A 23,563-nucleotide genomic window follows, 5' to 3' on the forward strand; every position below is an offset into this window, starting at 1 on the left:
TGAGAATATATGTACCAGGATTATCAAAGAAAGTTCAGTGAATGTTTTATAAAAATGGATAAAAAAAATATCAGTACAGAAGTTTCTCTGAGCTTTCAATGAAGTTATTGTTAGTACACTTGGAAATCTGACTCTGAATATTGTCCCTGAATAACAGAAAAATAAACACGGGCCAAAAGTAAATCTGAAAGCTTATTTGGTAAGGTGAAGTAGCAATTCTAATATTGGAAATGCATTTTTAAAAAAATACTGCTAAATGTATGCAAAGTATTTTCTTGACACTTTTTTTTACAATGATGGAGGGGTTCTAAGGCGCCATATCTCTAAGTTCACATTGTTAGTCATAAGCTACAACACCTTTTATTCCAAAAGACTCCAGGGCATGTTACAAACTATGTGCACATATACAAACGAATCACTTCACTCATCACATGAAATGCAGCCACTTCTGAGGATTAAATAATGCAATACCGATTCAACACAACTGTTGTCACAACTTTGGTTTGATATCTCAGCCATAACTTTCAGCAGCAAAATACCTGATTAACAACAAGCCATGACTTTGGTTCACTACAGACTCAGTGGAAAAAACACCACTTACTGCATGTGCATTACTTCCTGCAGCACCCCATGTTTGTGTTTAATTTGATTTGAAAGGCATCCATCCACAGCTAGGAGACTATGTGGCCCTATTATTCATAAACTTCCCCTAAACTGGGGAAACATATCCCAAACCTAAAAACTTTGAAAAAATCCCAAACTCTCCCACCACAACGTCCATCCATTCAGTCATTTCGCTTTGGGGAGATCTCACTTAGATACTGACAATGAGGCCTACCCTTTTTAGCTTTAAATATCTAACAAGACCACAACCAATAGTGCTAAGTTTGCAGGCTATAGAATAGATGCAATATAGTAAAAATCTTCAGCCATCATAAATAGCATTACCATTTTGATAGATATCAGAATGTCCCTATATAAATCAAATGAGAAGTCAGGAATAATTTAGCAAATGATTTCCATATTACGAATAGAACTAAATTAAGGATGATAATTTTATCTTATTAAAATAGGCATATACTTTCAGAATATTTGCGAAAATGTTTATGTTACATTTTACCTTGAAGTTAATTATGAAATGAGAATAATAGTTATGAGATACCTAAAGAATGCCTGTGGCTTATTATCCAATTAATTGATAAGAGTAGATTGGTTAAATCAAGCTAAATGACAGCTAGTCACTTCACAAAAGGTAGGCATAGATCTGAATAAAGGGATTTCAAATAAATCAGTGAAGAGGTCTTGCTTTGTGAATCTTAAAAATATTAAAAGTAGGGCTGCCAAGTGATTAAAAAATTAATTGTGATTAATCTCACTGTTAAACAATAATAGAATTCCATTTATTTAAATATTTTTGGATGTTTTCTACATTTTCAAATATATTGATTTCAGTTATAATACAGAATATAAAGTGTTCAGTGCTCACTTTATATTCATTTTTATTACAAATATTTGCACTGTAAAAAAAAGAAATAGTATTTTTCAATTGACCTACTACAAGTACTGTAGTGCAATCTCTTTATCATGAAAGTTGAATTTACAAATTGTGGTGTTTAGATGTTGCTTGTAATTATTAGAATTGGGAACACTGGCTGTTGGGAGTCTGAAAGGACAGCAAACAGGAAGGAGGGGGAAGGAGCTGAAGAGGCTGAGGGAGAGCTACTGAGGTGCAGCAGCAGCTTGGACAAAAGGGTTTCCACTTTAAAAAATAAAGTCCTATTGAAGTCTGTTAGTACCTTGCCTGGCTACTACAACATTATGGCAACGAGGATGGATCTTCTGCCTCTGAACCCACCTGCACCCTTTCTGCAAAGCCCAGGTGAGCCTTTTGCTTTTATTGTCTGGATCCATATGTCTGAGACTTATCTGCTTGCAATCAGTGCTACAGAGATTTCTGAAGTAAGAAAGCATGCTCTGCTAATCCACTGCCTTGGAGCAGAAGGGCAGCGTATATTTTACACTTTTCCCCTTGCAGACAATAAATATGAGACTGCACTCACTGTATTAAAGAACGTTTTTGTACCAAAAGTGAATGTAGTAGCTAATCACTACTAATTTTGCCAGCGTGAGCAGAAACCAGAGGAGACTATAATGCAGTATATTGCTTCCCTGAGGAGTCTGATTGTAACTTGTGACTTTGGGAATATGGCAGATGAGATGATTAGAGACCAGCTCATTGAGAAAACAACCATGCTTCGTGTAAGAGAATGTTTACTTCTAGAACCACAACTTACACTAGAAAAAGCAATAACCATTGCTACCCAGATTGAGTCAGCTAGAGCTGAAGCCAAAATAATGAGCATGGATACAGGAGGTACAGTCCAGGCTGTGACTCCTTTGCAGAAAAGTTCACTGTCGCTGCAGACAAACAATTACAAGAGGAAAACTAATGAAAAACCACCAAATCAGTAAATTCAAAACACAGTAAAAGCATGCTTTCGCGGTGGATCCCCACAACACCTTGCAAGCTACACAGGATGTCCGGCAAAAGTAGCTCAGTGCAATCATTGCAAAAAGATTGGGCATTTTACTAAAGTATGTCACAGCAGCCAGCTCAATCAACAGGTGCATGCAGTTACAATACCAGATGTTACTGTGCTGAGCGTAGACAAAATCACTACTGCACATATTCCAGAACAAATAAAGTGTACGGTAAACGTTTCCACCATACCCTCAGGCAAATCACACTCTATTCAGCTAACGTTGGACACTGGCTCAGCAGTATCTATACTACCTGATTCCATCTATTTGCATTACTTTAAAGATGTGCCTCTTATTGAACCCAAACTTCACTTGGTGTGCTATTGAAAAACCATATTCCAGTACATGGCTGCCTGCCAGCAATAGTTACTTTTGGTGATTGCTGTGTAACTGATTGCTGTGTAACTACATTGTCCACAAAGGCACTCCTATCCTTGGCAGAGATTTATTGGCTGCTTTAAATCTCAGGGTAGTTAATGGATGAATTGATTTTCCTCAGCAAAGCATTCTTGCGGTACACACACCAGTTTCAGCTGGGACCCAACACCAGGTTGAGGAGAAACTCGGCTATGCTTATGGGTTTCTGCATAAAATTAAAATGCGGAATAATGTGATGCCTGTACGACAGAAATTATGGCACTTACCATTTTCAGTCAGGGAAGCTGTTTCAGAGGAACTTAGAAAACTTGTTCAAGAGGACATTATTGAAGAGATTAACTCCTCGGAATGGGTTTCACCTATAGTAGTGACGCAGAAGAAGGGTGGAGGCATTTGCCTTTGTGTGGACTTAAGGGAGCCAAATAAAGCTATTGTGATTGACAGCCATCCTCTTCCTCACATTGAAGAAGTATTTGCAGAAATCTGTGGAGCAAAGATGTTTTCTACTCTTGATTTGCAGAGTGCATACCACCAGGTTATGTTGCATGAAGATAGCAGAGACCTCACAGCATTTATTACACGAGGGCCTATTCCGTTTTAAATGTGTTCCATGTGGTCTCGCATCAGCCCCAAGTGCCTTCCAAAAAATGATGTCATTGATTTTGAAGAATCAACATGGAGTTCAGTGCTATTTGGATGATATTATCGTGTTTGAAAATACTTCGGAGGAGCATAACAATAACCTGCAGTCTGTACTAAACTGCATCAGTAAAGCAGGCCTCAAGCTCAATAGGTCCAAATGCAAATTTAGATAAACTGAACTCTCCTTTCTGGGGCATACAATTTCACAGGCTGGACTAAAACCTGATCCGACTCATATCCTGGCAATTTCAAATGCTCCTCCTCCAACAGATTTGCCAACCTTACATTCCTTCTTGGGTCTTACCTCCTGGTATGCAAAATTCATTCCCAATTATGCTTCTGTCATTGAACCGTTACGGGAATTACTATGGGGAAGTTCAACCTTAGCGTGGACAATGGCTGCACAAGCTAGTTTCGAAACGGTGAAAAACTTGATTGTATATAGTCCAGTACTTGCACTATTCAGTCCTGCATTGCCCACAATTGTAACTACTGATGCTTCTGATTATGGACTTGGGGCTGTCCTCACACAACTTCATGAGGACAACACAGAGAGGACTGTTGCATTTGCTTCAAGGACACTAAGTAATGCTGAGAGAAAATATTCTACAGTTGAAAAAGAAGCACTTGCTTGTGTCTGAGCTACTGAAAAATGGAGAACTTACCTGTGGGGCCGCACTTTCAAGTTGCACACAGCTCTTTGACAACATTGCTCACCACGAAAGGACTGGGAAGAGCAGGATATCGTATTGCTAGATGGTCTGCAAGACTACTCTCTTTCAATTATGAACTGGAATATAAGCCTGGAAACCAAAATGTGGTAGCTGATTGCCTTTCTTGCCTGCCTTTGCCTTCACCAGATGGTCCACCGGAGGATGAGGATGTAGTAGTTACGCTTATTAAATAAATTGGTTAGTCTCTAAGGTGCCACAAGTACTCCTTTTCTTTTTGCGAATACAGACTAACACGGCTGCTACTCTGAAACCACTTATTACAAGCATTCTTACTTCAGTTACAAGAGAACAATTTCAAGCTGCTTGTTCAGCGTGCCCAATTCAACAAAAACTACAGGAATTTCTGACAAAGAGATGGCCCAGTAACCCTAAAAACCTTCACTCAGTTTTTCTGCCTTATTTTAGAGTTTGGGATGAATTTTCTTTGCTCGATGGCTGTGTGCTACAAGGTACACACCAGCTACTTGTGCCAGAAGAATTACAGTCAAAACTCATACACCTAGCACACGATACTCATCAAGGAATTGTCCGAACCAAACAACGACTACGGGATCTGTATTGGTGGCCAGGGATGGACTCTCAAACTGAAGCACTCATAAAATCCTGTGTCACTTGCTAAATGCATGATAAGACAGCAGTGACATGTACCCCTCCATTACAGCCTGTTGCTCGTCCTGAATCTGCATGGGAAAAAGTGGCGATTGACATTGTAGGACCCTTTGATACTGCTCCAATTGACTGTCGTTATGCCATCACCTTAATAGACTATTTCAGTAAATGGCCTGAGGTAGCGTTTACATTGCAAATCTCTTCTGCTACAGTAATTAAGTTCCTCTCTTCAGTTTTTAGCAGGGAAGGTAACCCCAAAGAACTGGTTCCAGATAATGGTAGTCAATTTACTTCCCTGGAGTTTGAAATTTTTCTAGCAGAGAGGAATATTTTACACAGAAGGTCATTCCTATACTACCCTCAAGCCAATGGGGAAATCGAACGGTTTAACAGAAGCTTGAAAGAGAGTTTGCAAATGGCTAAACTGGAAGGGTGATTGTGGATAACCTTCACTACTGATTTCTTGCAAGCATACCAGGCTACATGACATGCCACAATGCAAAGATCACCCGCAGAGTTACTGCATGGGAAACAGATGAATACTAAACTGAACATTGCTGGATTGTTAAAGGCATGACCTGAGGCCCCAAGTGAGGATGATGTGAGAAAAAACAGTTGAACAGAACCAAGAAAAGTATAAGGCTTTCACAGACAAGTGGCAGGATGCTAAGGAACCAAAGTTTCAGTGTGGTTCCTTCATTAGAATACAAAAACCTGGAATTTTACACAAAGGGGACCATAAATTCACAGCTCCTCTTAAAATCATAGAGAAGAAGGGACCTTACCCCTATTGACTTTCTGATTGGTGGGTATGGAATGCTTCTTAACTTGCACCTGCCTATGCACCAAAAGGAGATTATGCCAACACCCATTCTGCATTGGATGACTTCACCATAGTATCAACACAACAAGACATTGCACTGGAACCGGGGCTTGAGAGGCGCCCTGTCAGACCCAGACGACCACTTGTCTGGACTAGAGACTATGTTATGTAGCATCTATAGTGTTTTTAGTGTAATATTTCTGTCAACAGTATAGTGCCTTGTTTCCTATTTGTTCCTGTGGTTAGAACAACGTTTATTGTAATTGGGAGAGTTTCTTAAGCGAGGAGGGAATGTGTTGTTTAAATGTTGCTTGTAATTATTAGAATTGGGAGCACTGGCTGTTGGGAGTCTGAAAGGACAGAAAACAGAAAGGCGTGGGGAGGAGTTGAAGAGGCTGAGGGAGAGCTACTGAGGGTGCAACAGCAGCTTGGAAAAGGGGTTTCCACTTTAAAAAATAAAGTCCTGTTGAAGTTTGTTAGTACCTTGCCTGGCTACTACAACACAAATGTAGAATTGTGTACAAAAAATAACTGCATTCAAAAATAAAACAATGTAAAACTTTAGAGCCTACAAGTCCACTCAGTCCTATTTCTTGTTTAGCCCATCGCTCAGACAAACAAGTTTGTTTACATTTGCAGGACATAATGCTGCCTGCTTCTTGTTCACAATGTCACCTGAAAGTGAGAACAGGTGTTCTCATGGCACTGTTGTAGCTGGCATTACAAGATATATTTGAAAATGTAGAAAAACATCCAAAATATTTCATAAATTTCCATTGGTATTCTATTATTTAACAATGCAATTAAAACTATGATTAATCGCAATTAATTTTTTAAGCGTGATTAATTTTATTTCGTTAATCATGTGAGTTAACTGTGATTAATCAACAGGCTTTATTAAAAGACATTTATATTTGCACTTAGAGAAACAGGAAGATATATATATATACACACACACACACACACACACACACACAGAGCATTCAAAAGATCATTAAATGTGTCATGGGTGTATTAATATTGTGGAGATTTTGACTGGAGGAACAACCCAGAAATTTGGTGAGTTGTTTGTATGCATTTCTCCCTGAAGAGAGGAGAAGGAGAATGCATCCTTCATTTACATGCTCTATAATCCCACCTTTAGGGTGACCATATTTCCCTAAACTGAAAACAGGACACCAGGTAAGAGGTGCTCAGAGGAGTTTACTCACAGTATGCAAAAAAGATAAGGCAGTTTCATATATATATATGTTCATATATTTCATGGTTTCATATATTTTACTTCAAACTCAGTAGTTACTGGCATTTTTCCTAGTTTTGCCGTTCTTCAAGGTGTGAAGCTGCTTGATACCAGTTATATTTCTCTAATTATGCTATTTTTCTAAGTGCTTGCTTGTCTTTCAGCAAATTGTCATAGAATGCAGTTTAGGCTAAAGAAAAGTTAACTCGCACACACAAGACAGCCTTCGTGGTGGAGACATTCAGACGTGATTTTTCAGGAGACCACACATCATTCATAATTGAACAGACACGTTCAACAGGCGCTGTTGTACCAGGCAGGCACAGCACAAATTCCACAGTCTTGGCTAGATCTTTGTAATTACGGTCCATCTCTTGAAAAATCTTCTGCCACCTTTCGTGATGGGCGTTCTCTGATGGTTCCAGTCTGAAAGACAACTGGAGACAATCTATTTTGCTCTAGACCACTTGTCAAAGAGACGATTCTCATCCAACATATTTAAGGTGCGAATTTTGGTGTGGCATGCAGCGACGCTGTCTTGCATTTCCTCTCACTGCAGCATATTCCTCATAAGCCCACTCAAACTTTTTGGTGTACTCAAAAGCAGGTCTCCAGTGCTCTAAGTAGGACGGGCATGTTGTGTAAAAATTGTCAGCTGCATTGTAAAACTCCTTTTCTTTCATTTGCCCACATTCTACAAGAGTGTGGAGTAGGTTCTTCACTTCCATTGTGACAAATCTTTCTCCAAACCTCTCCGATAAGTTAAAGTGCAGGGAACATATTTGCAGTGCAACTTCAAAGTGTTCACTGACAAATCATTTCTCTATCATCTCCGTTATGTTTTGGAACATGGCAGTTTGTTTGCTGGCAAATAGAAGCCACAGTTGAGCAGTAGGATCATCAAAGAGCTTCTTTAGAAGTGTCGGGCATTTATCTTAAGAAAGAAAATATGCTTTAAGCCCATTGAAAATCAACAAAATTCTGTGTATTGCTGGTCCCAATGAGAGGAATTGCCTGCTGCCATGCTCTAGTAATTTGGTATACTCGATTTCAACAAATCAACAGAAGTCTTTCAGCTTTTCAGCACGCACCATGTAGATATGAAAGTATTTGTAAACCTTTACAGCAAAGCTCTCAATATCTAAAGGAAGACAGTCGACTGCAGTTTGGAGACAGTTATGCACAATATGTGCACCACTCCCAATACCGAAGAGCTCTTTTCCTAAGTTGGCTTGGAGCTCTTGCCACAAATTGTTTTTCCCAAAATGTCTGGCACCCCCAAAGTTAGTATTGGTGTTGTCTGCACATATTCCAACAATCTTGTCACTAAGAGAGTACTTAATCCCTTGCTGGATGAATGCACACCGCAAATCTGAAGTTTCTCCAGGTAGAGACGAAAAGTCAATAATTTTTGTGCAAACTCCACTCAGTGGGAGAAAATACCGTATAAGAACAGGCAATAGTTTTTGCTCTTTTTTGTTTGATGCATCCAGACTAAGCGCAATACAGGAACACTTGTCAACTTATGCTGTACTTCTTCAATGGATAAAGGGGCTAAGGCATTGCAAATGATTGCCTCAGATTTTGTGTGAGCAGACAAAAACTTAGGTTGGTACAGTTTCCTAATTAATTGTGATGTACAGTCACCAGACTGGAAACTGTGTCCATGCCGCACTAAGTGGTAAGCAAACACTGGCCAAAACTTTTTCAGCTTCTGTGTCTTGCCTCAGAAAAAATCCTGAAACGCTTGGTGTTAAACACTTACTTTTGTCAGCATCTCTGTGTTTATTGCTTTGAAGGTGCTGGGTAATGTCATTTTGACCGTTGTGGGCAATAGAGAAATGTGCTCCACACGCCTCACATACAACTTTGCTGTTGTCCAATGCGGAAGTGTCTTTTTTTAAAAACTTGAACTGTTTTTGGAGGTCTTCATTAAAATTGCACAGACATTTCCTGGACATTTTGAGAGCAAAAAATGACCACATACAAACTATTGATTCTTCTAAGGACACAGGTATGCACAAGCTGCCCTCCTCTCCCCCCCCCACCTCTGCACACACAAAAGGAACAAAAGCATTACCTGGCAACATCATGTGGGGGTGGCAGCATTACTCTCAGAGTTGGGCAATGGAGAGCATCAGTTGCTTGCTGGGGTGCCTAGCTCTGAAGACAGCATCCCTGTCGGCAACAACACAGAAGTAAGGGTAGCATGGTGGCATTGCCACCCTTACTTCTAACACAACCAGCCCTTGACAAAGGAGAACATGTTGTGAATGAACTGTCTATGCTCCTTGTAGGGATTTTTTTGGATACATGATGTCAGTCTGCCTCTGGCTGGGACCCTGCTCCTGACAGCCCTTGTTTTGCTGAACCAATTTGAAGGGTTTACACAAGAGACCTCTATGGCCTGGTAAATCTGCTAGTGAAACACCAGTAGAATTGACATGCAAGTGTCCTTCACAAGGCATTCTCTGAGCCCAGCATCTGAACACAGCACTCTGCCTCTATGGCAGGCAGCCTGTTGGATGCTGGGGGACTCTTCACCACCACAAAATGTGCAATTAAAAATCCTTCTCATTTCAAACTGTCTCATCACTCAGGCTCTCAAGCTAGGCAAACATGGGAGCTATGAGTCACCCTTACTTCTCTGCTCTGCCCTGCAGTCAGCTAGTGGGCAATGTAAAAATGATAACCTTGGCCCGTTATTTTACATCACACAACCTGAATCAAGTCTTGAAGCAGATCACGGATGCACTCACTGCTGGCCTTCATGGTAAGCTGAGACTCGGTAATTATTAGAGTACAATAATAAGTACCACACTGCTTTCTGCAGCTCCCATTGGCCAGGAATGGTGAACTGCAGTCACCGGGAGCTGCGGGGGGCCACGTCTGCGGACAGTCAACTTAAGCAAAATATCTTGCGACCTGCCAGTGGATTACTCTGATGGGCCGCGTGCCGAAGGTTGCCAACCTCTTGTCTAGGGCGTAGAGAATGCAGAGATCTCCTTCCCAAACAGTGACACAGAAGGCTGGCAGAGCCAATATGGGAACAGGGAAGGAGAGTTTACATGAAAAATACTAGGTATAATTATAATAAATAATAATACAGTCAAATTCATAAGCCCTAAAAATATGAGCCCTAAAGATCAGCATTTAAACTTAATACTGGTAGATCAGCGATGTACAAAAGACCCTCCCGGATAACATATATAGTGTGCAAATTTGGATTGCTAAAGCGGTTTGGAAAACTGAGGGTGCTTTCAAATTTAGGAGATACCCAAATTTAGGAGAGTAAAAATTTTACTGCTCTTTACCACTTCCCAATGAGCTGCCAATCACTCATACAGATCAAAATATTCCAGGAAGAATAGCAAGGGCAAACCTTTGATACTCAGATACAAATGTTAACTAAGAAAATACTCAAAACCTTAAGACATTTGGAGACTATTAATTTGGAAACTTTGCACAATTTAATCAGAAGAAGTATTAAACTGTGATTTTGCAATTAAACACAGTATACTGGCACAGTTGTAATTTACCACACTACTCTTGTGTCATTTAATCCAGCAGACAAAGGTGTCTGGTACCTAAGAGTGAAGAAATGGGAAGGATAATGTTCTTTAAAAATGCAGGTCTAACAAACATTTTACAGTGCTAAACATACCCTGGGGACTTGTTCTGATCTCTTGTAATTATGTACACACATCCTGATTTATGGTGCACATTCCTCAGCTCAAAGAGCAGCATTCTTCATGATAGTTTGCCCTATTTATGTGTAAAACGCTTGGTTCCATAATGTCATAAAAGACAGAATAGGCTCATTGCACATGTTACTATCGATTTCGTATGAACACTGGGCCTAATCTAATGATCCTTTTCAGCAAAGGATAAATATGCACAATTTAGCCTTAAACAGAGTCAGTGTCAGATCATTTCAACTACTGCCTTTGATAAATGTGCTTGTGATGCTCAAGATCCCCACTGTCCACCCTCCTTCTTGAGGTTATTGCAGAGTCAGTGAGAGGAGAAGAAACAGGAAAGTGAAAATAAGATACACCAAAAAAGGGCAAGTTATGTCGAGCTAAATGGCTTTTTCATGCCAAATTTTCGAAGTAATCTGTCAGTTGTTCCTGAAATTTTGTGCATGCAAATCCATTTTCACCTGTTACTTTATGTATCTCAGTCATGTAAATTAAGAAGAATAGATTTCTGTGCATCTGGTTGAATGGGCACTGGCAGAGGACTGAGATGCATTTGCATGGTGGGCACATGTGGCGGTATGTGGGATATTTCAGTTATGTTGGCCTACTGAGTGGTGATTAAATGAGATGGAATGTGGAGGGAAAGAGAAGTGTTGATGCTTACGAGGTTTTATTACACAACTCCTCTATTATACTGTCTTTAAATGTACATCCGGGGCACCCAGAGTTTTGGTTGGACACCCTTTGGGATGAAGCTGGTTTTTTAAGATCAAAATTAAAATACGTAAGTCTCAGACATTTAAATAAAGGAGCTTATCACATGTAGGACCACACAGTTCCATCTCGGGAACACGCCACCTTTCAATAAAGAAAGGATGGTTTTGCAGTTGTAGCACAAGCCTGGGAGTCAAGAGACCTGGGGTTTATATCCTGCTCTGACCCAAAATTCCCATGCGAACTTGGACAAGTCACTTAGACTCTCTATGCCTCAGCACTCCTACCACTAAAATAGAAATAAAAATGACCTACTTCAAAAGGAGTTGTGATGCTTAATTCATTAATCACTGCAAAGTTTTTGAGATAGTCTCATAAAAAGGCTCTATAAAAGTGCAAGATGATATTATTTCTTTTAAAGCAGTGACTTTAATATTGTAAGGCAAACATCAGTTTCCTGGTGCTCAGGTATATCTTTATATTTAATTCTAATGTTGTAACTTATTTCTTTCCTCACATTTTCCCCTCTCTTCCTGTCTGAAGTATAAAGTTTAACATAAACAAGTAGAGGAAGGATGAACGAGCACCAGCAAATGACATAGGTGTCCATGTTCTCTGTAACATGAGCAACTGGAACTTACATGAGCAGACAGTGGATGCTATGATTACATTGGGTAAGAGCCAGTGGCATAACTAGGTGGAGCGAACAGGGGGAGCGGACATAAGGAAAGGTGCCACCCACTTGTACTCACCAGGCGGCGCTCTGGATCCTCAGCAGCGCTGAAGTCCCCCGCCACCGAAAGGCCACCGAGGACCCGGAGCGAGTGAAGGCCCCCTGCCGTTGAAGACCTGGAGCGCTTCCAGATGAGTAAAAATTAAAAAAGGCGCCAAAAAATTTAAAAGGCACCACTTGTGCTCAGTGGGGGAGTGGCTGCTCCCCCCGCTTCCCCCCAGCTACGCTACTGGTAAGAGCTTCCATGAGTGATTCCAGCTGTGATGACACGGCCCTTTTGTGAGTATTATGTACAAACAGAATCTTTCCTAGCTGCATATTTGAAATCAAGCTTTCTGATCCACGACAGTATTAAAAAATGCATTTGAACATGAGCTTTTGAGGACAGGAGCTAGCATCATAAGGCTCCAATCCTGACTGAGGCTTTATCAGTAGTAGTAGTAGAGTAAATAATACATATGAGTTTCTAAAATTAAGCCAAACTGTACTCATAGACTGTCACATCATTATTTTAGTTACTTCTTACAGAAAAAAACCTTTTATTCTTTAAAATGCCCCTTAGTTCCTTCTGTACTATTCCCTGTAGCAAATGAGCACCAGCTTGTGTATAATTTACATGCTGTTAGCAATATACTATATTTAATTTATCATAGCAATGTCAGTTTCTGTAACCTGATTGCAGTTCGTGGATAAGGCCATGATTCAAAACATTAGGTATTCAGGGTGAAATTTTTTCCCTTTAGGTATCCTCATGCTAACTTCCAAATTCACTAGGCATCAATAAGCATGATATGGGCTGCTCTTTTGTACTACTCTCCATGTACTCTCATGTATTACCAATAGGGAAATCTCTCTCACTCAGGTATTTCTCAAGCACTTATTGCCATGCATCTGGCTGTGGGACTAGTTTGCTGATACTCACTCCTCTTGCATCTCACCAGTACACAATTAACAGAGACTTAGCTCTGGCCATTTTAAGTACTGTTTAGCTAGGCTTCTTTTTTAAACTACATTTATAAACAAAATTACTTCCTAGTCATTTCCTTTAATGACATGTGGTTATTGAGGATCTTACAGCATTTTTCTCAGAGCAGAAGAGAGGCATTAACCCCTGTGGTCTGGGCTCATTCCAATTTCATTTATTACCTTTTGCCTATCTACATTTTCTCTTTGGGTATGTATGATGGGGGCACTCACCCCTTGAGCGCCTCCTAGAAGCTGGGTGTGGTACCACAGTCCTTTCTTCCTACTGGCCCTGCAGGCTGCCAGCTGACCTGGGCAGATTTTCAATGGCTTGGCCCTCTGGCCAAGTCACAAAGTCCAAATTAACCCCCTCTAGGGGGTTAAAGAGCTCAATAACTAACAGTCTAGTTGCCCTCACAAAGCGCTTCCGCCCTGGCTCTGGGTCCTTTAAATTTAGCCCTTTGTTCTGGCTCCAAAATAAGGCCTGTCCACTTCTTTACATGTGGCCTGTAGTGGAACCCAGGCCTACCCACTACTCCAAGTTCTAACCCAAAGACTCTATGCATAGCAGCCATGTACTGCTTATTCCAATCCACTGCTGTTATTTCCCAGGATTTCTTTCCCAGACCCCTTTTGTCTCTGGCCCTCTCTCAGAGCTAGCATCCTCAGGTTCTTCCCTATCTCCAGATCAGAGAGGAGAACCCTTCTTCACTTTCCTGGTCCCAGACGGAAACTGATCTGCCACGGCCTTGCAGCTTCTTTTATCTAAGCCCAATAGGCTCTGATTGGCTGCTTCCATGAAGCCTCTCTAGGCAGGCCTGGAGGACCCACCTTTGCTGCTCCTTTCCTGTCACTTTACTGTTTCTTGGGGCAGGTCCCCATAGGAGCCTGGGGCCTCCGATAGGGAGCTACAAAGGCCAGGTACACCCCATCACCGAATGGCATTGTTGTGTGTCGTTAAAGGTTGCTGGATTTATGCTTCAGAGGTGGCTGTATTTGCGTTTTGGGTGAAGCTATAATATGTACAATGTATATTGGATTGGATTAAAAGAACTCTATTTTACAAGTACAGTTTAAAAACAACTAGCACTTCTGTCATAGATGTTTTTGCCACTGATGAAAACACCAAAAGATTGCCAGAAGTGCAAGTGTCACTACTAAATAGGTCTCTCAGAAATACAGTCAAAACCCAAACAAACATGACAAAGGTTGGTATAACTAATGCTGTAAATGACGTCTTTTTATTTAAAAAAAAAAAGTCCTCTGTCCCTGTTATCCCTGAAGAGGCACTGGTATCACGTGTCCCCTTAAACTTCATGGCTGCTGAGATATTTTCTAACCAAACAAAGAACACCCAAGCATCAGAAGAACAAGAGACAGAGTTCATGGACACTACTGGCTGCCAAGAGGGTGGGAAGAATGGTAACAAATGCCTTGTAAACACATTAGGATCACTGATGTCAAAATACTTTAACAGGAAATTGCTATTTGCCTGCTGCACTGTATGTGAAGACAAAACTGAGACAGGTAAGAGCACTACCAGAAAGAAAATTAACCACAGGAAAGAATACAACTGAACCCAAAGGCAAACACAAAACTCTTCTGGTGCATTTAGCTTGAGAAGTAGGGAACTAGCAGAAGGAGCAAAACACCAACAGTCCAGCAAAAGAAGAAAGACACTCAAGTAGAGGCTCCATTGTGCATAAATCTACAGTGTATGATCTGGGCTTGGGGAATAACATAGTAATAATCTATTAGGTCCCCATTTGCCAGGGTCATATGTATAGGAACTAAGAGAAAACTTCAACCATTTTAAAACACAGAAGTAGTATCAGGTAACTTGCTCCCTCCCAGTGAAACTCACTGAAATGTGAAATGCACCACAAACAGACAGTACTGGGAGACGGAACAATTCCTTGTAAGCTTTGACAGATAGTACATGGATAAAAGTTAGGGAGGTGCTGAAAATGGGGTGATTAGAGGATAAATACAGGAATGTCTTTTTGTAAAGTATTTGCAGTAGTTTTTAAATCAGAATTTTAAAAAGTCAATACATTCATAATAATAAAAAAGTTCTAATGAACTTCTTTACAAACTTGGATCAAACTCAAAGCAAAGGTTAATACAGTACATTTACAGTTCAAGCTGAACATTTTATATAGCTCACTTAGTGACCAAACAGAGCATAGCCCACATCAGGGACTGAGAAATGTAACTTTAAACTAAATCCATTTCTAAGGTTCAGATCTGGGGGGGAAAAAAAAGTGCATGCAAAATTGTTAAACATTCCTGTCACTTTAAATGGATGTACATATTATATATGTTAGTTTTAAAATAAGCTTTTAGAGAAACAACCAAAACAGGACCTTTTATGACAAATGTCAACCTTTGTGTAAGTTTTTATTCTTGAATTATACACCGATGAAAACAGACAAAATTTTCTAAGGCAGGGGTGGCCAACCTGTAGCTCCTGAGCTGCATGCGGCTCTTCAGAGGTTAGTATGTGGCTCCCTGCCTAGGCACTGACTCCAAGGCTGAAGCTATAGATGCTAACTTTCCAATGTGCTGGGGGATGCTCACTGCTCAACCCTCTGCTCTGCCCAAGCCCTGTCCCCACTCCACCCCTTCCCCCAAGGCCCCTGACCCTGCCATGCCCTTGCTCCTCCCCCCCATAGCCTCCTGCACACTTGGTGGGGGCTGCCGGCAGGCGGGAGGTGCTGGGGAGCGGATGGAGGGCTGCTGACATATTACTGTGGCTCTTTGGCAATGTGCATTGGTAAATTCTGGCTCCTTCTCAGGCTCAGGTTGGCCGCCCCTGTTCGAAGGGAACCACTAACAGACCTTGAGTTATGCTGGCTTTAGTGAACTTTCTACAATAAAATCATATAGTTAATCCTTTTCTAGTCAAAATACCAATAAGTCCTTTTTCTTCATTTTGAAGCTGGTATACAAAGTGTACTGTGACTCAAGGGAATATTTTTCCCCATGTTTTTACAACAGAGATCAAGTACATAGTTATGTGCAGCCAAAGAGCACCACCAAACTTTTAGGTCCACATGGCCAGTTAGCATGGTCCACATAGTTCCACATAGCCAGTTAGCATGCAGCATGCTACAACGCTGTAGATTTAATCCCAGCTTCTTGCTCAATAACTCTCACTATAGACAAACTGTTAGAAAAGAGGGATATCCAACTATCTGATTGAATACACCAAGTGGCATGAGAGACAGAGCTTATACAGCAGGAAAACCCTCTGCATCTTTCTAGCAAACATGAGCTGAATGATGTCACATAATCAATATTACTTCTGTGGAGTTGTCACAGATATAAACCTCCCCAGAAGTTTGTATGAGAGGACAAGATTCAGAAGCTGGTGGCCACCAGGCATAGTGTCATTCATTCTCATCTATCAGGGCTCTGATTTGTTGGATCAGAATGAAGGAGTCTTGCTCCAATATACTGTTGTGAGTGAGATTCCACACATCTACTCCAGAAGTTAATTTCTTGAACCCACAGGACCCATCATTCCTGTCCTCCCTTTCTCATTGTCAGGAGGTATTCAAAAGGCCACAGTATGTTGGAATGAGAGGGGTTGGTGAAGAAAATCTATGCCAGCTTCAAAAGCAGGGAAACTCCTTCAGGGAACATTTCATCCAAGGCTAGTGGAAGAATAGACTTCAAACCACAATCTCAGTTGTTCAAGCTCAAGGAATTAGGCCCTGAGAACTATAATTCCAGTCCTGATCAGCCAGGATTTATTGGTGATGTCTCACATCACTTCAGAAGTGGCTTTCATAAATAAAGAAGGCAGTATCAGATCCTTAGCCTGGTTATGAGCATCTAATATCTTCTTTGCTCCAGGACAAAAAGGAGGGGGGGAAGACCTTCTATATTATCAAGCACTGCACATAAAGAGGAAATAAACATCATAGCAGTTGGTTAAGAAAGCAAACAACAAATCTAGGAAAGCAGAGTATATAGCCAAAGGTCTTCAAGTGGACAGCTGGGCCCCGAGTCACCCACCTCTGAGTGGGCCTATTTGCATGCAGAATTCAGCAAAGAAACCAAAGGTCTCATTCCAGAAAAGAGATTAATAGGGCATAGCTACGATCATGCACTCTCTCTCGTGGCCAAAAGCATGGCTGTCTTTTTTCCGTTACAATGTTCTCCAGGGTCATAATGATTAAAAAAAATTTAAAAGGGGAGCCCAGTGACCCCACATTGTCCAGGGAAGTTCTGGTCTTCATGTCCAATTCAGGTAGCAACCATTGCTCAGTTATGCCTTGTCAACAAAAAGGTCTGTTCTAAAGGACAAAATTCTACACTTCAACTTATAAAAATTAAATCTAACTATACAATGTGTAAAAGGTACTAGCTAATATAGCATATTCCTGTGGGTTTATAACGCTATTTTATTTTTTAGTCTTGAGAAAGTATTCCACAAAGAGGGCAGCTTCCAGGGCCTGATCTACATGTATGACACATCAAATTACTAGCATAGATTGAGCCAGTCAATGCAAAGGTAAACCATTTTTTTAGTTTTAGTGTTCTTACAGTGAAGTCTTAAAATGAGCCGAAAACCTCAGACTGAAACCCATTTAGCCATTTCCAACGCACTAAACACAGCATGTGTCAGCAGGATTATTTTCTTATCCAGATGCAAAAAAAATGTCTTAAGAGCTGTTGCACTTCTCAACTCCACACCAGTGAGACCTCCCTGCTGGGAACCATTAAACACCCTAACTAAGCACCTTGGCAGAAGAGCCCATACATTTTCTGTCTTTCAAGATGGTCATCCTGGTTACAATTTCTTCAGCAAGGAGCATTTTTAGATGTAAAGGTTTTATTGGGGAACAGCAGCACTGCACCTCTTATTAGAGCAAAGTTGTGCAAAGGTTTCACACAGCCTTGATTACTAAAATAAACATGGTTCCAAGGAATTTCCATCCTTTCCACAGGCAAAACCCTGTAAAACAAAACTCCACAACTCATACTCTTGATGTCAGGAGAGCTCTAAAAATCAGCAGTGAGTGCAGTATCCAGTTCAAAAAAAATCTGTAGCTCTGCTGGCCTGTCACCCCCACCATCAATTTTTTTTAAAAAAGCTGTTGTTAAGGCATCAGTTATTAGACAACTATATTGGTACATTTCAGAAGTTTTCAAAGCCCTTTCCCCATACAGTCATTTGTGCTTATTTGTTCACAGCCATGGAAGCCTCCTGTCCTGAAGGTTCATATCCAACATATAAAGAGAGAGAGAGAGATGTAGCCTGGCCATCTGGTCATGTTTTTCACACCTTCAGTAAGTTTAGAGAGGGATCTGCATACTATGATTCCCCAGCAACTGATTAAATAAATAAATAAATGAATAAATAGATGAATGAGACAAATCTATTCCCTCATTCATCCTTTGTTTTCCTCCCCAGGGGTACTCTGCTCTTGGACATCCCTTTTAATGGATCTGTGAACTTTCCCTGCAAAGATGAATAGCAACATTTATCTTACCTTACCTGAAAAGGTCCTTTCTTCTAGCCAGAAAGTCCACAGATCCAATCCACCTGGCACAAGGATTATGGTTCTGCAGGAGGCTTAAACCTTCAGTCTCCTCCATTTTCTTTGTGAGCCCAATATATAGAGAGATACTCCAGATGCTGGTGTAGTATTTGAAGTTGTTCTGCAGGAAGAAGTGTTTATATGAATTTCTTGTTTTACCTAAAACCCTGTAAACTAAACTTTAAAGGATTTAACTGTGTGAAGCAGCTTTGCGGAACTGGCTGGCTGGTTTTTCAGGGGTGTAGCCATGCCCAGCTTGCCTTGATTCTGTCTCTGAGGAGCTGCAAGCAGAAGTAAGACCATTGTAATGAATCTGGGAACTTTCCCACTAGAAGAAAGGAAATGTAAAGGTAAGGTAAGACATTTTCCTGCCTTTTTTAACGTAAAGTCAAAATAACATAAAAGAAGGGGAAAAGATTACATCAGCATCCATCCCTTGTATTTTTCATGTGTTTGAGATTGTAATGAACTGGCTGATATTTAGTCACTGCCCTCTAATGGACAGAATCTAAGCTTCTTAGCTGTGAGTACTAGGCCTTATGCTGCTAATAGGTAATAGAAATTCTCTTTTAGCTCAAGTAGAGGGGCCAGTGCTTTTAGTACATAGATTTCAATGGGACTAATCATAACAGCAAAGTTAAACATGTGAATAACTGTTGCAGGATCCCGTTTGTCTCAAGTATTGTTTATTTATTTATCCTGACTTCATCTGTTAGTGTTTTTGCTAGCATCAATTATTACCATAAAATAAGGAACGTTACCCGTCAGTTAAAAAATAAATTATTTTTATTTTTATAGCAAACAACATCAATCAGAGTTCAGGAATAAATATCCAGTAAAAAATGGATTTTCTAGGAAAAAAGCATGTACTGAATTCTGCACAAAGATCTTGTTCAAATGGTATTTATTGGTTCTAAATTATTAGCTCTGGGGAATTGGTTGAAAGATTCTAGATCTACACATATTTAACAAACAATATGTATTATAATACATCGGATTATTTCAAATTAATGAGATTGTTATGTAATAAGTTACATGGTGTCATAAATATAAAGGGAAGGGTAAACACCTTTAAAATCCCTCCTGGCCAGAGGAAAAACCCTTTCACCTGTAAAGGGTTAAGAAGCTAGGATAACCTCACTGGCACCTGGCCACAATGAACAATGAGGAGACAAGATACTTTCAAAGTTGGAGTGGGGGAGAAACAAAAGGTCTGGTTCTGTCTGTGTGATGCTTTTGCCGGGGACAGAACAGGAATGGAGTCTTAGAACTTAGTAAGTAATCTAGCTAGATATGCGTTAGATTCTGTTTGTTTAAATGGCTGAGAAAATAAGCTGTGCTGAATGGAATGGATATTCCTGTTTTTGTGTCTTTTTGTAACTTAAGGTTTTGCCTAGAGGGATTCTCTATGTTTTGAATCTAATTACCCTGTAAGGTATTTTACAGAGGTGATTCTTTTTTTACTTTTTCTTCTATTAAAATTCTTCTTTTAAGAAACTGAATGCTTTTTTCATTGTTCTTAAGATCCAAGAGTTTGGGTCTATGCTCACCTATGCAAATTGGTGAGGATTTTTATCAAACCTTCCCCAGCAAAAAGGGGGTAAGATTTGGGAGGATTTTGTGGGGAAAGACGTTTCCAAACGAACTCTTTCCTAATAATAATAATACCGGTGTAAGACGTTTGGTGGTGGCAGCGAAAGTCCAAGGGCAAAGGGTAAAATAGTTTGTACCTTCGGGAAGTTTTAACCTAAGCTGGTAAAAGTAAGCTTAGGAGGTTTTCATGCAGGTCCCCACATCTATACCCTAGCATTCAGAGTGGGGAAGGAACCTTGATACATGGCAACATGGAGTGAAGGCAGAATCAAGCCCACAGTAAATACCCCTTGAAAATCCCATGCATTCATAATGCAGTATATGGAAATACTCAGCCTTCATATCCCATTTTTTCTGCTAAACTTAACCAATTGGATGTCCTTAGTCCATGACTGAGTTTCATAACATCTGTTCATTTCTCTCTTTTTAAGAACTTATGCTTTCAGTGTTTTGTTTTGGGTTTTTTCCAGTTTTTGTTTTACAGAAAATGAAGGACGTTAGTAAAAGCACAAATGTTCATTTTTCATTTAAACAAAACAGTTATTTCCCCTAATTCTTCATAAACTTGTGTGGGGAGGGGAGGGATAAAGATGAGATGAGCAAGGACTTAGAGGAACATGGGAGGAAAGGGGGTTGAGGCTAGGAGAAGAAAAAAGGGGGAAGAACTATTGCTTCCCTGCTTACTCCATCTCATGGACTTGCTATGTATTGCCAGGAAATAGAACTAGAATGAGAACTGAAACTTCCAGACTATAAATTCATATTAATCTGACTAGACATAGCAATGGTTTAGGTTTTACTTTGGCAATAGTGTAGGTTGTAAACTCAAATAAGTACAGTATAATTAACTATTTGTAAATATTCAACTCTTTGGGTGTTAATTGGTTTCAAATCAACATCTAAGAGTTGCAATTTATATTCAAACTTAACCAAGCCACTTCAATCTATAAACTCTCTTGAGGATTCAAATGCTTGCAGTAAGTCAAATGTACAATACAAATAGGCTTTCATTATATTTCATTTCTGAAACACAAGTTCAGAGGGACAAAGACACTTTTTCAAAATAACTACCTGTTGAAAGATCAAATAAGATTTGACCTTATATTTGAAGTATTTTTATTCGATCAAAACTAGTTCACCTCACAAACAAAATTTACATGTCTATGCAAATTATTTGGTTAGCTAGACTATCTGGCAATTATGCTTAGTGGGTCCAAAAAGTCAACAACAGAAGACCAAAGGCAGAAATAACCTCATGCAATCTGAAATTATAAAACATATATTAATGGTTTAAATGTTAGCATGCACTCTACGTAACGAGTTTTTCCACAGCAAAAAATAAAATAAAATAAGCCATCACCATTTTACCAGTTAAATTTATTACTTCTACAGTACCGTGATGTAAATGCCACTTTTCAGACAAAGTGAAAAAACAGACAAAGTCCCTGAGCTGAAAAAGTGTACAGTTTAAAGGCCTTAATGTCATCTAGTCAAGGGGTATTTATCACCTTACAGGATTGGGACCTAAACTGCACAACATATGCACAAAGAAGCAGAGGTATGGATGTAACAAAGTCAGTTGAATATATTTGTAGAGTTTATGTTAGATGACTAACAATTTTTTGCTTGCAAGGTATGGTTAGCATCAGAAAAGTCAGGATTTTGTAATAAGTGGCAGACCCACACTCTTAATGTGCAAAGGATACAGCTGCTTTGTAATTCATTCAATGACATGGTACTTTATTGAATAAGCAGAGGCATTTAGACTTTACCTATTGAGCAATGGTTCATCTGCAGAATGTCAGAGTACAGAAAAAGCAACAGAACAAGTTACAAAAGAATATGAACTTCCTCAGATAAGACTTAAAAGCAATATACAATATCACCAAGATTAACAACATATATTAATAGCTATGGCAAAGTCATAACATTCTATTTCAATAGTCTGGACCAAATTTGGAATGCATGTGAGTTTATCTTTTCAGTAATTTTACTTTTTAACAGGAACACTGAATTAGGTCAAGCAGTGTTCAAGATACTTTATTTCAAGCCTACTTCAATGGTTAGAACAGCAATTTGAATAGAAAAACGAGAGAGCTACTGTTCTGTATATTTTAAACTATTTTAATAGTTTAAATAAATTAAAGTTATTGAAACCTGTTTCCAGAATTGAACTTGAATGATCCACAAATGTGCTGTTTCAATAAAAGAACAAGATCAGCAGCACAGGAGTGAATTATATTAAAAAGGCAAAATTTGCCAAATCAGACAAAGATTTAAAACTCTGTTGCACTGCAAATAATCCTTCTGAGACGTGTGTGCTGACTCTTAAGTAAATCTATTATACATAGAAAATAGAAAATTAAAAAATAAATGCTAGTCCACACCACAATGCCAAGAGCATCATGGACACAGTGAATTGACACAAAAGCTACAGTTATATCCAAAAACAACTCCCAAGGGTCATGTAGTATGTTTGTACTAAGTATCCTATGAGTGTGCCATCAAAACAGGATGTGACAGAGTATAGGGGCCCTAACTAGTCCTCCATGAACTAGACGTGACTCAAGCACTCCCTTTCTCTGCCTTACACTGGTCCTCAGGGCAAGGGCAATGAGAATGGCTATTTGGGACACAGAGGGATATAACAGAGGAAGAATGATTTTATGAAGTTCAGATTCTAGTAATTATAACAGTTTAACTTAGTGGTTGTCAAACTTTTGTGCTTGTGACCCCTTTCATATAGCAAGCCTCTGAGTGTGACCCCCCTTATAAATTAAAAACATTTTTTGTATATTTAACACCATTATAAATATTAGATGCAAAGTGGGGTTTGGGGTGGAGGCTGACAGCTCGCGACCCCCCCATGTAATAACCTCATGACCCACTGAGGGGTCCCAACCTCCAGTTTGAGAACCCCTGGTTTAACTCTAAACTAGGGAGCTTCTATCTTTACACTCTCATTATGTTAAATTAACTTGCTTTCAGGTTGTAGATACAAACATGGCGAAGAAAACACTTTGGTGACTGCAGCAGTTTTCTTTGCTGTGTCATGCTATCGGAGTTGACAACTACAGTAGACTTAAATATAAAAACTTTAGTTATCTTCCTTTAAGCACAAAAACCAAACTGTACTTGTAGAAGTGGGCAAAGAAAAAATAAAATTCTACATCATAGCAACTGCTACAATGAACCATACTGTAGTTCAGTCCTATCAACGTTTATGCAATTAAGTTAGAGACATTAAGACCTTTAAACTGTACACTTTTTCAGCTCAGGGACTTCGTCTGTTTTTTCACTTTGTCTGCATCTTTCAGCAAAAAGATGATGAGATGTTAAG

The 23,563-nt window shown here is 39.7% G+C and overlaps 1 protein-coding gene across 3 annotated transcripts in view; it reads right to left on the bottom strand.

Moving 5' to 3' along the window:
- The window catches only part of LOC140916053 (uncharacterized), a 258,662-nt gene that overhangs the window by 64,935 nt on the left and 170,164 nt on the right, over nucleotides 1-23,563 (bottom strand). For all 3 annotated transcript variants that reach the window (XM_073356979.1, XM_073356978.1, XM_073356981.1), the window contains one exon: nucleotides 18,588-18,751. The gene's annotated coding sequence lies outside the window, so the exon portion shown is untranslated. The remainder of the gene's footprint in view (nucleotides 1-18,587; nucleotides 18,752-23,563) is intronic.

The sequence above is a fragment of the Lepidochelys kempii genome, chromosome 8, assembly GCF_965140265.1.
Source record: "Lepidochelys kempii isolate rLepKem1 chromosome 8, rLepKem1.hap2, whole genome shotgun sequence".
NCBI classification, from domain to species: domain Eukaryota; kingdom Metazoa; phylum Chordata; order Testudines; family Cheloniidae; genus Lepidochelys; species Lepidochelys kempii.